At 47.6% G+C, this 17196-nt stretch overlaps 1 long non-coding RNA gene across 1 annotated transcript; it reads right to left on the bottom strand.

Annotated features, from left to right (window-relative positions):
* Positions 1-8084: 8084 nt before the first annotated feature.
* On the bottom strand, positions 8085-15808 carry LOC128329124 (uncharacterized). Its single transcript, XR_008309527.1, has 3 exons — positions 15757-15808; positions 11512-11770; positions 8085-8307 (listed from the first exon to the last, which is right to left on the bottom strand). It is a non-coding gene; the product is annotated as an uncharacterized LOC128329124 (long non-coding RNA).
* Positions 15809-17196: the final 1388 nt, after the last annotated feature.

The following is a 17196-nucleotide window of genomic DNA, read 5'->3' as shown; positions in this document are numbered from 1 at the left end:
GAAAAGACCAAGAATAAATTTTAAGAATTTAACAGATGCAAAGGAAAGGGGTGGTCTTACCTTGCCAGACTTAAGGTTGTATTTTGATGCTGTATGTTTGACATGGCTAAAGGAATGGATAACATTGAGAAACCCTAGAGTCCTTGATCTGGAGGGATTTGATAGAAGGTTTGGATGGCATGCTTATCTATGGTATGAAAAAACTAAAGCACATAAAGATTTTTTGAATCACTGTGTAAGAAGGAGTTTAATGAGGGTATGGTTAAAATATAAAAATTGGTTGGAACCAAAAACTCCGTTATGGATATCCCCGATTGAAGCTTTATCACGTAAAGAAGTAAATATGCAGATGTCTGGGGGTACATATAGAGATCTGTTGTATTTTCAGGGAAACGATTGTAAGTTAAAATCTTTAACTGAATTACAAAACTTGGTTAGAGATTGGTTTCAGTACTATCAGCTAAATGAGGTGTATAAGAAAGACCCTAAAGTTGGATTTGAAGATCAGATTTAGAATTTTGAGAAGGGATTATGTCAAGACGATGAAAAATTAATCTCTAAAATGTATAAATTACTACTTTTGGAGGAGACTAGAGAGGAATTGGTTAAAACAACTATGATAAAATGGGCTCAAGATGTTGGACTTAATATAGAAATGGCAGCGTGGGAGAAGCTATGGAAAAGTGATTTAAAATTTACTGCTTGTTATGCTTTGAAGGAAAATTATTACAAAACGATGTACAGATGGTATCTAACGCCTAAAAAACTGGCATTAATGTATAAAAATGTTTCAAATAAATGTTGGAAGTGTGGGCATACTGAAGGTACTTTTTTTCATATGTGGTGGACCTGTGGGAGGGCCAAGGCCTATTGGGACATGATATATAATGAATTGAAGAAGATATTTAAAGTGACATTCCCTAAGAAGCCAGAATCCTTCCTGCTAGGAATAACACAAGGAGCAATTTCTACAAATAATTTAACTTTTTTTATGTATGCTTCTACGGCGGCCAGAATATTATATGCACAGAAATGGAAGACTAACGAACTGCCTTCAAAAGAAGATTGGCTGATAAAAAATTTAGAATATGCAGAAATGGCAAAACTTACAACACTGATCAGAGACCAAAGTTTAGAACACTTCAAGGAAGATTGGAAACCTTTTTTGGTTTATTTAAAGAATTATTTTCCTACTATGGATCTTACAGCAGGATTTGAAATTTGAAATGCAGGTTGGGCAGATTAATGGTGGTGGAAGGTTTAAATTTGTGTTTTTCCTTTTTAATTAATATTACAATAAGGGTAAAATTTATAGTTGGTATCACGAAAAGAGGTGCGCGGGAAGTCAACTTGTAACTGTGTTTATTATGATTGTTATGGTTACTATTATTGTTAAAAGTTAATTAAAAAAATTGAAATGAAAAAAGAAAGAAAGAAACTAGCTGGGTAACTCTAAGCCAGTCACTTCTCTCTCAGCCTAACCTACTTCACAGGGTTGTTGTGAAAGAGAAACTCAAGTATGTAGTTCACCGCTCTGGGCTCCTTGGAGGAAGAGCGGGATATAAGTGTAATAATAATAATAATAATAATAATAATAATAATAATAATAATAATAGAAGTGCCACTACTTCCATCCATCCCATGCTTCGTTTCCCACCCTCATCCCCCTCAAGGTGCTCTGTATGGCAGTTCACAAGGCTCTGATTAGAACAGACATATGTTTCTACCTGCCTGGGTAAACTGCTGGGCATGCGAGCTGGGTAGGAAGGCACTCTCTGGCTCAGCTCCTCTCCCCCAGAAATCACTTCTCTCTCTCCAGCCTTTCCCTTGCACACAATCCTAAAACAGGAGCATTGTGTGAACTGCCTTTATATCTCAACGTTTTGCAGGTCACCATGAGTGACTAGGAATATTTCCGGCAACAATACTGTAGGCGAGCACAAAATGAGAGACTCCTCTCAACTCCTGAGTTCTCCACACACTGGGAATTTGGAGGGAGGAGGAGTCTGGCTTTGTGCTGGGCAAGCAGACATCCCTGGGGAGGAAGTTGGCAACTATGAAGAGCTGGCTACCAAAGCCAATCCACATCCGTAGACCCAATACATTTATAGTGGAGAGCTGCTTACATATTAGATCAAACTAGTTCATCACTTCTCCGAGGTAGTGAATTCCCAGACCATTTGGTTATAGAAGTGATTAGCAATTGGCAGACTTATGTCTACGCTCAGCACACAATGAGCTACTGGCTTGCTCTCTCACCTACCCATGGAGGGAAGTCATGACACTTAAATGAAGCATACCTGCAGACTTGGTATGAAAGCTTCTTTTCACTGAAATGACAGTGAAAACAGCAGGTCATCCTTACTGTGATGAGGCAACTAGACCAGCCATTGAAGCCAAGATAGTGATTGGCTACGTTTTGCCATTTGTAGCTGTGCAGACTTGCTGTGGAAAGGGCCTCTCTCTGGTACAGATGGAGACCTGGATATGAATTAAAAAAGAACTCTCTGTATATAGAACAGGGGTTCCCAACAGGGGGTACTAGTACCCCTAGTGGTACTTGAAGGGCTCTCGGGGCTATGCAGAGACCTCCTGCCACGCGATGTGTTCCTCATCTGAGGACTGCCGGCTGGAAGCCAACCTGTTCTCAGCGATGTATCTATTGTAGAAAGGGAGGGAGGAGGGTGAAGCCTCTCTTCCTGTGCTTCTGACTGGCTGACTACGTGCGGAAGCTCAGCGTACTCCTTCACTCATCCTGACCGACGGAATATCAGCGCCAAGTTTTAATGCTACAGTCATGAGGTAGGCTACTCCAGCCACAGACCTACATCCAGGGCAAGTTAGTCATCAGCAGTCTTCTTGAAATTAGTGGGACAAGTTGATTAATTTCAGTGGGAATACTCTTGAGTAACTGAGTCTGGATGTAAGCCAGTGACTGGAGTAAGCTGTTTCATAACTGTAACCTTTAGATTTGTGTGTGCATAGATACACAATAAGCTGCGCTACACTGATGACACCACTCTGAGAGCTGAGAATGTGGCTCTAGTAATGAAAGTGAAGGAGCACAGTGAAAATATGGGACTACAATTACATGTAAAGAAGACTAAACTAAAGACAAGAAAGGGGTACAGCAACCAGCCTCAGAATAGACACTGAAGACACTGAAGTGGTGGATAGCTTCTCCCTTTTAGGACCGACTGTCAACAGTAAAGGATCCAGCAGTCAAGAAATACGCCGCAGACAAGCACTTGGTAGGGTTGCAATGAAGGCCTCAGAAAGGATATTTAGATGCCGTGAGGAGTCTACACCTACAAAGATTAGAACAATTAGAACTACAAAGATTGAACAATGGTTTCCCCCATGACACTCTGTGGATGTGAAAGGCGGACTTTGAAGAAACAAGATAGAAAAAGCATTGACGCTTTTGAACTTTGGTGCAGGAGTAGACTCTTGAGGACACCATGGTCAGCCAGGAAAACAAACCAATGGATCATAGAACAAATCAATCTAGAATTTTCACTCGAGGCACAAATGACGAGACTCAAACTATCGTACTTCAGACAGATTACGCAAAGACCCAGCTCCCTTGAGAAGTCTATAATTCTGGGGGGAGTTGAAGGAAAGAGAAGAGGACAACCAGCAACAAGGTGGATGGACTCGCTTATGACAGCAATGAATGCATCACTGAGAGACCTGAGAGATCACCCTGGAGAGAATCTATCTATGTGGTTGCTAAGAGGTGACACGGACTTGATGGCACTTAATCAATCAATCCATCCATCCATCAATACACACACACATACACACACACACACACACACACACACACACAGACAATCTCTACAGGGTATCTGAATTGAAGGACTGGTCTGTGAGCAGAAAAGGTATGCTTGTTTTTAAAAAGGTTGGGAATCCTGTATTAGAAGATTTGCACAAACTTCTTCTCCCAGGGGTAGGGATGGAAGGTGAGCTTGAATCCTGTCTGGAACATGGCATGGATGTGGGTGTGCTTGGGCACACCCATCAGAGATGCTTTGCTTGCATGATTGGAGCTACTGGAGTGTGGCTCCATCTTGTGCTACAGAGGTCATATGAGGCATTACATCAAAGCTGTGTTTGGATCCAGCAGGCCAACCACTCCTCTGCCAGAAGTCTATGTGCTCCCTGATTCTACCGTTGCATTGCACAAGCACAGTATTTTGAAAGAAATTCAGTGTCCTGAGACGTTTTCTTCTAAAAGAAGATCTACCGTCCTCAAGGCTGTAATGATGGTCTTGAAAGGTGTGTCTAGTACCTGGTGAAATTTCAGGAGTGTGGGGAGGAAACTGGGGGTGCTGAATAGTAGAGGCTGACAGGGATGCTGGGTGTTATTTCTGTTTTTAAGTGCTTTTGTTTTGCATCTGAAGATTGGATTGTAGATTAAATTTTCTGTAATTTGAAATTGTAGACTAGGTAGAGAGGCAGGTGGCCAAATGATAAAGAGACCATTTTCATCATCTTAACACAAATGTAAGAATTGCTCTGCTGGGTTGCATTGATGCATCTAGTCCAGCATCCTGTTTCCAACAGTGATCAGCCAGATGATTCACGAAAGCCCACAAGCAGGACATTAAGACCGCAGGCCTGCCCTGTTGTTTGTCCCCAGGACTTGCTATTCAGACTCATCCGGGGAGATATTACTCAATGGCTTTCACTCTTATACAGTTGGAGCTGTACCTGGGGCAGGCTGTGGCAGATGCAAAGGTGGCCTGGGTGTGCTTGTTGCTACCTCTCTACACGCATCCTCGAAGCTGCTTCCACCGCTCAAACAATATGCTATGGCAGTTTTGATTTAATTCGGCTGCTGCAGTCTGCTGAAAATTAACATCTATCTCTCTCCGATACGGAGGAAGCCTCAGGCTAACTAACGACCCTACTTCTCCACCTTTGGTGTCCTACAATGCCCTCGTCCAGGAATAACAGCAGCTCCTCTCTCGCAAGATCTGTCAGCTACGTGCACAGTGCCAACAGGCCTCCAAGCAGTGGTTGGGTAAGGACTGTGCTAAAGCCCCAAAAGCCCATCCCTACACCTATCAAGTCTATAAAGCTAGTTCTGGACAGTTGGCCGCACAGAATCTCCTTCTGCAGAAAAGACAGCACAAACGTCTGCTGCTTCGTAAGAAAAGAGATGCCATGAAAGATGCCTGGATTAGTCTCATTCAGGCCATTAGAGCCAAAGAGTCTGCCATGTTCTGGCATCTTTACAAAGCAATCTCCCACTTATGATCCAAATCACCTGGACTGTCATCTTCATCCAGAGATCTGGGAGAACTATTTTCATGACCTATACAAAGAGCCTGCTGCTGTTTGCAGAAACTCCACCTGTGCCATTGAAGACACTCCAGCGAGGGCACCAGTGTCAACCTCAAAGATTCACAGTCTAGTCACCCAGTTAAGACTGGGGAAGGCTCCAGGCGAGGACCTTATTCCACCAGAGGTCATTAAAAATAAGCTAGACTGGTGGGCCCCTGTCCTGGCTTCGCACTTCACCAATGTTGACACGAGCGCCCAAATTCCCAAGGACTGGGGGGGCAGTGATCATTGCCTTATATTTAAAAGGGGCAAGAAGGATGACCCTGCCAATTACAGACCCGTCACTTTGCTCAATACCATCAGCAAACCTAATGCGAGACACCTATCCGGGAAGCTTAAAGATGGATTGGAACAGGAAAATCTTCTTGCTGAGGAACAAGCGGGCTTCAGGGAAGGGCGTTCCACCATCGACCAGTGCCTTGTTCTACAGCACCTTATCAGGAAATACGCTTCCTGCCGGGTGACCTCCCTCTATGCTGCCTTCATCGACCTTAAGGCAGCATTCGACTCCATCTCACGAGTCAAATGAAGGGAGAAGCTGGAAGCCTCCTCCATTGACCGGCGCCTGCTATAACTTCATCGCACCCTGCACGCGAACACATCACTCCAGGTGAGATGTTGCCCCCAAGGCCACCTCACAAGAGCTGAAGGGCATCAAACAAGGATGCATTCTGGCTCCACTCCCCTTCAACTTGTACATTAACTCTATGATGGGCCAGCTCAGCAACCCAGATTTCCACCCTCCAAAGCACGCTGGGAGATACATTGCCATCCTGTTCTACGTGGCTGATGCAGCCATCCTCTCAAGGACCCCCATTGGCCTTAGAAGAACACTGAGGGCCCTGACGCTGCACTGCAGGGAGAACTGCCTGGAAATCAATGATCACAAAACTAAAATGATGGCCTTTGTCAGGAGGCCCAAGATCCACTCTTGGCACATTGAGGGGCATAAGATTGAGCAAGCTGCACGCTTCAAAGACTTGGGAGTAGTTTTCCATTCTGGTGGCTCTAGGAAAGGCTATAAAGAACACCTGGCTTTAAATGTCCAGAGAAGTGCCTCTGCCATTCTCAAATGCCTGCCGACAAGAGGAGGCCATTATGTATCCGCGGCCCTTGAACTGTTCACAGCCAAGTCACTAGCTAGCTTCTCGATGGTGCCCAATTGGGCCCCTTCCCCAACATTGTGGCTCTGGAACTTGTACAGTCTAAATTCCTGCGGGCAGCGCTCCAAGTACCGAGATGTGTCTCCAGTGCCACTCTGTTATGCTCCAGTTAGTCACTCAGTGGGCCAGAAACTGGGAAGAAACAAAGCCCTGGCAACAGACAGTCTATTACTGACTTGGCATCAGGAAGTCCTATCCAACTAGCACGAGAAAGCATGTTTCATGTTTAGCATGTGCCAGGCTCTCCTTTTGATCCTGTGGCAGCAGGGCAAGTCAAGGCATGGCGCTAGGGGATAACTCTGAGGGACAAATTACTCTGCCAGTGGTCAGAGGTGTTGTGAACACTTGATACCTCTAAGGCAGACCTGCTCAACTTAGGCCCCCCAGCTGTTTTGGGATAACAACTCTCATAATCCCCAGGCACAGTAGCCAATAGACAGGGATTATGGGAGTTGGAAGCCAACATCTGCAGGAGGACCAGAGTTGAGCATCCCCGATCTAAACTCAGCTTACTCTTCCGGGACTTTCTTCCTGCCAAGTAGGAGCAGACCCAGGTTCTTGCTCACCTGAGGAAAGCTATGATAGCCTCACACCTTCCACAGCATTTAAAGGGGCACAGATTGAGGAGACTGTTTCCTAGTTGGCAGCCTTTTCTCATTACCTTGGCCACCTTTCTGATGGAAGTGAAGGACTTTGCACAGTCTCTTGTCTCAAAGACAGTGGAGGACAGACTAGTGAGTCAGAGGGCTAGAGGGTCAAGACACTGGTCATCCCTTCTCTACCGCTCTGACACTATCCCATTGGAATGTAGATTGCTACTCTCAGGGACACTTCTTTCCTTCCAGCCACTTCCTTCCTCTCCCCCTTCTCTTCCTTTTCCTTCTACCTTGGAACATGTAAGCTCCTCTCCCTGAACCATGTGTGCAGAGATGCAGAATCCATCTGTATCCAGCTAGCTAGCTAGATTAGAGAGCCTAACTCCTCACTTTCCTATCTAGAATGGAGTTCTTTAATAAATGGCTTGTATATTGATTTGAAACTATGAACTGGCTCCAAGTTACTTTACTCTCAGCATACACGCATGCCTAACCAAATTCCGCTGTGTTGTGCCTCTGTGCACTCTGCTGTAATGAAAAAGGGATTCTCTTACCAGAGAGAATTCCCAACACTTTCAAGACTGGCAACTGGGGGCTGGCCAAGAAACTGCTGCCACCAAGCAGCCTCCTCCCCTTGGGCCCGTACACCAAAGCCTTTCACAAGTTACTACCAGAGGCAGTGGTTGGTGGGGTCAGTGGGGGGCCTGCAGCAGAGGCAGCGAAAGGTGGGTGAGCAAGTCCTCAGGCGGATCTGCCCCTGCTGCTGCTAGAGTTATGCTGCTAGAGTTATGATTGTCAAGTAACTGAGGGACAGGAGTATTCTTCCTGCCCTAGAGGCACGCACGGTGCACAGGTCTCCCCATTTCAGAGCAGGAAACAGAATGCCCTACAAAACCTCCGAAGCTTCCAAATGTTGTTCTGTAAATAAGCAGAACTCTTGCTGCAGAGACCATGGAGGAGAAGAAGAGGTGTGTCTTTCAGAATAATGTGTTTTTTAATTATAATAATAATAACAGTAACAATAATAGAAATAATAATAATAATAATAATAATAATAATAATAATAATAATATACAAAAATAATCATATTTACAAAAAAAAACCAAAGGTTGGTGTTTTACAACCACCTTCCTCCCCGCTCAGTAGCGCTTCTTCAGTCTTCGCTTTCTCCCCCCTCGCTTCCTGCACCCGAACTTCTGAAAATATGAAGTAGATAAAATAATTAAATTAAAATGCACTCAGTAAATTGAGTTTCCCCCAGTGAATCGGGGAGACATTTCTTTGTTGCCATTACAATGGCAAACTAGAAACTGTGGGCTGGTTTTCACAATTGCTTTTCCATAACCTTCAAACCTTGCTTTGTGGTTTGCCAGCACAGCCCAATTCTGGCTCTCACAGATCTTTGACAGGATTGCAGGTACACAGACAAGGTGTCTTGCAGCATTCCCGCTCTAAACCTGCTCTCCTACGGACTGAAATTATTGCAAAACCGTAATTCCTCATAGTGGGCTGGTTTATACAATTCTAATTCGAGTACGAGACGTGCCACGCAATCTTGTGCCTACAAGCAAGATCTGCTCATGAGCTATCCAAGGGTTTGCTGCCCAAGCCGTAGGGCTAGAGGCAGGAACTCTGGTCATGGACAGGAACTGTCTGTGACTTCCACTGCGCAATGAGAAGTCAAGACTTCACCAGCCATGGTGCTCTGACTCTCAGACATGCTCTGAGCAAACTGCATGCTTGATCCAAAAGCTCTTGTCTCCAGCCAACAGCTTTTCTCCTTCAGCTGAAAGATCCACTGCTCTCAAGCCTCTGATCCTGGTAATATGCTGCCTCTACAAGCCTTGGATCCTTCCATCCTTTCCCCTTCTTCTCCTTTCCCCTCGTCCCTCTACTAATTCCTGATCTCCCCAAACCATGCCAGTCCTCAGCCTTCCTTACCCCCCCCCTTTTTCCATCTGTATCTGAGTTGTATTAGGCTCTAGGAAGATTTAATACACACACATGTGTTAGTTAGGAACACTGGGTGAATATTGTTGCTGGTTAGGGTTGAAATACTGTTAGTAATATTGATAGAATGTTCTGCTTTCTGCTCAGTTAGATTGATGTTGTTATTCTTTTATACTCAATAAAGCCCATTGAATCATTTAGGTTTGGTTTGATCTCCTTTCTTCCTTGCGTCCAGATCCTACATGGTCACTATATAAAAGAACTTGGTCACTTGGTGACACTATGAGACAGGCCTCATTTTGTATGCTAGCTAATGAGCATATTCAGTATATAAATCAGGCCTGGACCACAACAGGAGGAAGCAGAACACAGTGCTACAATCCAAAAGGAAAGAAGAAAGCGTTGCAGAGCATCTATAAGTGTCAACAGTTGCACGCTGAGAACGGTTAGTTGCACTAACAGCACTACAGTGGAACAGTGAGGCAAATCAACATTATGCAATAGATGCAGGTACCAGTCACCTCAACTGTTTTGCTTTTTTAATTAAAATCAGCTAGTGAAAAACTATACGTCTGAGCAAAGGGACAAAAAGCAAAGGATCATGATATTTCCCCCCAGCAGTTATTTTTTTCCTCCTTAATGTTGCCCTCTCAAGGCTCCTTTTCCATCCATGTGAGAAAAAAGCAGCCAGAGGTAAAAAACACTCCACCCATTTCTCTGCTGAAACTCGCAACTGCCAGTGGCCATGTGTAATTCGAATCAAAAGCACCCACACCCAAGAGAGTATTACATGTGTCTGTTGTAGAAGTGCAGACAACTCAATACAGTTTTATAATACATCACCAAAGATGAACCATGAACACTACTCGCATAAGAGTTATGCCTTCTACAAAATAATTCAAAGCAATTTATTTTTGCAATTCCCTATTCCACGAAAGCAGACAGCAAAGCTATTACCCATGAGCTGCTGGAAGGGCAAACCAGCACAGCTAAGTACCTACTCTCTTCCGCACCCCTCCCCTCTAACCGCCTCCAACAACAGAGCACAGAGAAAAGCCCAGCCAAAGACAGGAAGATAGGATTTGAGCTGGATGTGGAGAGGCGTTGCCTGCAAAATTTTGTTTACTGAATAAGGAGCACACCTTGGAGTGAAGAGGTGCTTTCACGCAGCAAGCCTACCCTGAAATGAGACTGAAGAGCTCCCTCCGGCTCTTTAGAGCTCTAGGCCATGCCCTTTTGCATGTGAAGTATCACATGATGACATCACATGCAAAGGGGTGTGGCCTCGAGCTCTAAAGAGCATAAGAGAGCTCTTCAGTCTCATTTCAGGGCAGGCTTGCTGCCTGAAAGCATCTATTTTCCCCTTCTGGAGGAAGAGAAAGGGGAATAGATGCTTTAAGGCAGCAAACGCTCCCTAAAAATAATCGGAAAGTCAGTGCTCTGGGGGGGGTAGGGGCGGAGGCGCAGGCTCTCCGCCGGGACTCAGATTTCTGTTGTGCGACTTGCGTGGCTGCGCTAGTGGGGGTGGCAGCAGGCACCCAGCAGGGGGGGATTTTCCAAAACAAACCAACCAACCCTGAAAAAAACACACAACTGTGGTGGTTGGGTGAGGGGCATGGCAAGCACTTGGCGCTCCCCTGCAACTGGCGCCTAGGGCACGTGCCCTGCCTGCCCCACCCTGATTACGTGTCTGCATGGCCCATTCAGTCAGCGAGTGCTTTCTGCGCCGGCCCAGTAGGGTTCTTCCTACCTCTCCCTGTCAAGCAAGGCAAAGAAGCCCCAGCTGGGCCAACACAGAATGCACTCTCCAGTTGGATGCGCCACACATGCTGCTCAGCCCCAGAAACGCCTCCTGCATTGGTGTCCTGACATAGGGTCGAAGGGGTATGGCCGGCAGGGGACAGCACAGCCGGGGACAAGCCTGCCATCAGAGGAGGAGGCAGCGGCAGTAGCAGTATCTGTGTAGGGAGACCTGGTGCTGGCAGAGGAGACCTCGTTGGGCGGCGGGGGGTCCGGCCTGGCAGCATTGGCAGGAAAAAGGCAGGCACCTGCCTGTCCAGGGTTGCTGCCAGCCATCCTACGCCCCGGATAGAGACTGGGAGTGGGTGAAGTACTTAAAACAACTTTCTCTGGCCCACCTTTAACAAGCAGAGATTCCATTTCTTTTCTGACTATGTCTTAGTGGGAACTGATTCATTTGTGATTGTTTTAAGCCTAAGTATATTGCAATGCATGCAGAGCATCCTATATTAAGTCTGCTCAGAGGGGGAGTGGATGGTTCATGTAGGGTAGAGTCAACTGGTATGAGTAAAAGGTTGTGCAAATTAGCTACCTTGAAAAAAATGTATCTGACAATCGTACTTTGTACTAGGCTGTCTTACAGACCAGCTCTAAAATGACGAGGTTAATGAAAGGAAGAAGCAAGCCCAGATTACTCTACATTTACTTACCCCATGTAAAGGCGAAGGTGCAGATGGAGGTACGGCCTGATGTACGGATGGAAGTGCGGATGGAGGTACAGACCGATGTCCGGATGGAGGTGAGGATGGAGGTGCAGATAGAGGTACAGGTGGAGGTGCAGATGGAGCTATAGACTGATGTACGGATGGAGGTGAGGATGGAGGTGCAGATGGAGGTACAGACTGATATACGGATGGAGGTGTGGATGGAGGTGCAGATGGAGGTTCAAACAGGGGTGGTGTTGTGGACCTGACAGAATGAAAACAGACATTAAAGAGAATCTGCTGCATCTAGGCCAGCCTGAGCACATTTGCTTACAGCACTACACAAACCAACCAGATACACCTTTACTCCAAACAGTCTGTGCTCTATCAGAGGCAAAGGTGCACCTAGGTAATTTTGGAGCCTGGACCTAAAGGTTTCTGGAGCACCCCACCCTGCAACTTAAGCATCATGCCCCTACACACACATACACACATGCAATATTTTTAATACGTGGGTTTTTGAGGGCACAAACAGCTACTGAACTCACAAGAATGTAAGAATATAAAACAGATGTACACTTATGCAGATATGCACTAGCAGAAATGTTTCAACACACAACATAACATATTCCCATCCCACATATCTCCCCCCACCACTCCCCCCTCTGTCTCTAAAGCACCTGAATCAGGTCACAGTTATACTTGAGTGCCAGGTCCATTGAGGGCCAGTGGAGACCACACCAACCAAAACAAACTAAAAAGGATTTGGGGGCCCCCAAGGGGTGTGGAGGCCAGTGTTGCCTCTAGCAGGGATTTCCAGATACTGTTCACTACAACTCCCAGCAATAGCCTTTGGCTGCAATGGCCTTTGGCTGGGGATTCTGGGAGCTGTGGTCAACAACATCTGCGAATCCCTGTTAGAGAGAACACTGGTGGAGGCCCTGGACTTCTGCCCCAAAGTTCAAAGTGCCTTGCTTCATATGTCCCAACCGGGACCTTAAGTTCTTCTTCAGAGGCCCTCCTCTGAGTGCCCTTGCCAAAGGAGGTGAAGTGGGTGACTACTAGGGAGAGGGCCTTTTGGGTGGTGACACCCCATTTATGGAATAGCTTCCTGAGTGAGCTTCGCCTGGCTTCCTCACTTTGTTCTTTTAGATGCCACCTAAAGACCTTTTTGTTCTGTCGGGCTTTTAAAATTTTGATTTTCAAATTTGAATTTTTAAAACTGATTTTAAAAGAGTTTTAAAATGTCTTTGTATTGCATTTTGTATTTCATCTCCCCACCCCCACCCCTGCCCCTTTTGGTCTCTTATGATTTAATGTGTTGTATGTTTTCATTTCATGTTTTAATTTCATGTTGTGAGCCGTCCAGACAACAATTTGTTATGGGATAGCTAACAAAGTTGTTCATCACCATCATCGTTATCGTCATCATCATCATCATCATCATCGCCACCTTAAATTTATTACAGGCTGATATCCAGAGCAGCAAACAGAAAATCTGCTCCAAACTCAGCCAGATTGTTCCGGAGCAGAGGGCAGAGGCGGATCCAGGGTGGGGGAGCCAGGGCACGTGCTCTGGGCGCCCCCTGAAGGGGGCATAATTTCCATGCCCCACCATCACAAGATTCAACCAGCGGGTGCTGCCGGATGGTCCCGGCACCCGCACCCCCCCCCCACTCACTTGCACAGGCTGAAGCAGCAGCACACTCACACAAGATCTCTGGGCAGCGTGGGACGGGGGCGGCGGGTGGGTGCTCCCATTGGATGGTGGAGAGCGCAGGCCGGGCCCGAGAGCTGTCTGGGCCGCCCGCACCAAGCAGGGTCTACGGGGTAAGGATACTTGCAGCAGCAACTGCTGGGTGTTTTCATGCTGCTGTTCCGTAGTTTGTGTGCTGCTGTTTGTTGCCCAGCAGGCCACACAGCGTCTGCCTGCCCTGCTGGCTGCCTGCATTCTTGCATCAACTGCATACAGATTCTTCATAGGAAGGTAAAGAGCACTGATGGGGGCAGGAAAGAGCAGCCAGAATTGCTCCCCTCCCCCAGGGGCGTATCTAGGGCAAAGAGCTCCTAGGGCAAGCACTGGAATTGCGCCCCTGGGGTTTCCAGGAGTCAACACCGACTTGACGGCACACTTTACTTCTCAGCAAGGTTCAGAAGTCACATGAGGGAGAGACATCCATGGATGGCAGAATGTCCATCAAGTGTTTTGAAATATCAATCTCAAAGTTGAGACATACCTACAATCCGGAAAGTACATCCTTCCAGAAATCCCTCAGGGACCTCTTTTTGCAAGGCAACGGATACTGACAGAGGCAGGGAGAACAGTGAACATCGCTCCTCCCTCCTGCTGCATGCACACTCTGCTGCTTGGGAACGTTCTGGATGAGTTAGCAGCAGCCTCTTGCTGCTCGGGATGTCAGCCACTCTTTTCCATTCGATTGGCTGCGGTGCCTTCCCACTGCGCCCTCTCCTCCCTCTTAAAGAGAGGCCTAAACATAGTTACATAGGAAGTTGCCTTCCACTGAGTCAGACCATTGGTCCCTCTAGTTCAGAAACTTAATGGGGTTCGAGGCGGCATTCTTCTCCTCCCTCTTCATTTGGTCATCACTTGGCAATTACTTCTCAAAGACAGCAGCTTTTTCAAAGTCGCTCAGCTGTAGCGCTAGATCCAGTGTCAGCTCCAGTGCCGATGCTGCCCGAGGAGAGGTCCATGCGCTGCTGGCCACACCCTTGACACTGACGGCAGCATCCGGGGACAAGGCCAGAACTGCCTCTTTCATGCACCCATTCCTCTTCACTGCCATGCGGAGAGACTTTGAACTGCAGATCAGCAGTGTGGGAGGAACAAGCTCCCTTTTCACCCTCCTCACTGCTGAACCTGCAGTTCAAAAACCCATCCCCAATGGGGAAGAGCGAAGGAGGTCATGGAGACAGGGAGGGAGGGTGGCAGGGAGCCAGCAGTGGCTGGCAGGTGAAGTGGCATCTGGCCGGCGAAGGGCAGGGCACTCAAGCGGGACTGTTATTCTGCAAGCAGAAGCCTTTGCTGTCATTATGCTTGAAATGCAGAACTGATTCCAAGTGTGTGAACAGGGCGCTTTCCAGATTGCACGCTATCACACTGTCACAAAGGGTCCCTTCAGTGTGCTTCTGTGGAGCCTGTGTTTTGACATCACAGCCCCTGTGTTGTAAGGAAGGTGCCTTTCCTATTTCTGACACCGCCTTTTGGATTTTATTGCTGTGTCACAGCCCTATAATGTTGCATCTGCATTGCAAAAATAAAATAAAATAATAGCTGTGTCTGCCCGTTGTAGGAGGCTTTCCCCCTTATAATGGCTCTCTAATGTCGGTTGAATTTGGCACCACAAAACGTTGCAGTTTACACCGCTTTTTGCGGTGCACGGCTCACAATCTGGAAAGCACCCTGGTGACCAAATGATGGCTAACCTGCACATGACCTGAGAGCCATCATTAGAAGACAAGTGCAACCTGGAAGCAGACCCTTTGGACTCTCAGTCACAGGGGCCCCCAATCTGGGAATGTGTTGTGCAGCGAGGGGCAGAGTCAAGACTTTCCTACTGTGCTCTATCCATGTGAAAATTCGCCCCACCATACCAAAGCGGCCATTTGCCCCCAAAGTGGTGATTTGGCATTCAAAATGTATTCAAAATGGCATTCAAAAGGTAAAGAACGGGGGAGCAGTCTCACAAAAATAAAAGTAAAGTAAAGTGTGCCGTCAAGTCAATTTCGACTCCTGGAGTCCACAGTGTCCTGGGGTTTACTTTGGATAAAATACAGGAGGGGTTAACATTGCCTCCTACCACGCCATATGAGATGATGGCTTTTCAGCATCTTCCTATATTGCTGCTGCCCCATATAGTACCTGCAGGGATTCGAACCAGCAACCTTCTGCTTGTTAGCAGGATGACCCACGCGAGTGTATGGAGGAATCCTGGGGAGACCCCCGGGATCAGGAGGCTTGTTTGAGCCTCCCGGCGGAGGTCTCCTGGTGTGTGGCCGTGGCACGGAGCCATGCCAAGGCGCCACACGATCAGAAAACCCGGGTTAGTGGAGCACTCACTCAGCTGGGTTGAAAGGAGGGCTACATTGGCGGGCTAGCTGCCAGAGAATCACTGGGCTCACCCGCAAGCCTGGTGGGTCTCACGAGGATGGAAAACAGGGCTGGGCTCCTTTCGCCCGGTTTTCCTCCATCATGAGAATAGCCTCATTGGATAGAATACAACCATTACTTACATTCTTCTTGGGTTGGGCCTTCTTGGAGGCGATTGTTCCACCGCTGGCGGGCTTGGTGGACCTGGCGGGCTTGGTGGCGCTGGTGGCACTCTGACAAAGAGAGAAGAGCCAAAGTTATGTGGCGCTTGCAGAGCAGTAATAGGGTCTCCAATGGTTTCACAACTGGGTATCATGTCTCCAAGACTGTTTGGCTGTTATGAACCTGGCTGTATTGGCACAGCGACACTGCACCAATTTGCCCTGCAAAAGTGGTTCCCATCATGGCCAAGATTGTGTTAGTGGTCGAAAAGAGAGAGCCTTAGCGATGAACCGCTTGTATCGAGAACAGGGTACTGGCTACACTTTTATAAAGAGCAAATCCAAATGGTGTGCTAAGTAAGGCGAAATCCCGCAACAGGAATCAATGACGTACATGAAAGAGTATGGCATCATGTCTTCCCAGGTTTGCACAATTCCCTCTGCTTCTACAAGCCAGGGGGAGGGCACAAAGATCTATGCCCAGTGCCGAAGTCCCACATTTGATTCAGCTTTACAGCTGAATGACAGGCAAACTGTTCCAATGGGGAAGCCATTAACTGTCTCTTGAAGCGAAGAGAATACCAGGGCAAAACAACATGAACGGGGTGGGGGCTTAATTGTTCTTGTCTTCTCGACAGTGTCTCCCGCCCTCTTCCAGCTCCAGATCCAGCCTGGGCAATAGAAGGCAGATAGAATCGCCCCCCTCCTGCAACAGCAGGACAGAGCTCAGCAGCGATCCAAACCATTCTTCTCGGCGACCTCAGCCTGTCGGGGAGGAGGAAGCTTCGCCAAGGGGAAGTTTGCTTCTCTCCCGCCTTCCATGACCTCGGGCTCCCAGCAGCTCCCTCTCGCTCTCGCAGGCACGCTGAATAGGCGAGGAAGCAGGGAGAGCAATGGCAGGCAGGCAGGCAGCTGCCTTTGCGCTCCCTTGCAGGCATGCTGCACGGCAGAATGGAGAGAGCCAGGACTGGCCGGGGGGCCCTCCGAGGCTGTGGGCCAGGAGGCACTCGTCTCCCTTTGCCTCATTAGCGGGATGCCCCTGGACATCAGAAACGAGAACGGCACCTTGCTGACAGCGCAGGGACCGCGATGCCGAAACACAGGCAGGACGGAAGCACACTGAAGGGGCAGTAGTGACACGGTTTTAGCATGTAATCTGGACAGTGCCCAGGCTATGAAAGCGGATATTAAGAACAGCCCATTCCCACGCACGTCTACTCAGAATGAAGTCAATCCCCTTGCGTTCGATGGCATGGACTCCTACATATATGTAGGGAGGGGATTAATGCAGAGGGCAGCTGTTTATATTCAGCATGAGTTCGGGAGTCAGGAAAAGCTCATTTGCAGGCTCATTCTGGGAAATGGTGGGAGAGAGGCATGGCAATCCACCCTATCAACCCCATCATTTTGTCCTCCATTTCC

Source organism: Hemicordylus capensis, chromosome 6 (genome assembly GCF_027244095.1).
Source record: "Hemicordylus capensis ecotype Gifberg chromosome 6, rHemCap1.1.pri, whole genome shotgun sequence".
NCBI lineage: Eukaryota > Metazoa > Chordata > Lepidosauria > Squamata > Cordylidae > Hemicordylus > Hemicordylus capensis.
Note: the sequence above shows the minus strand (reverse complement) of the source record. Positions and strands in the feature narration are given on the sequence as shown.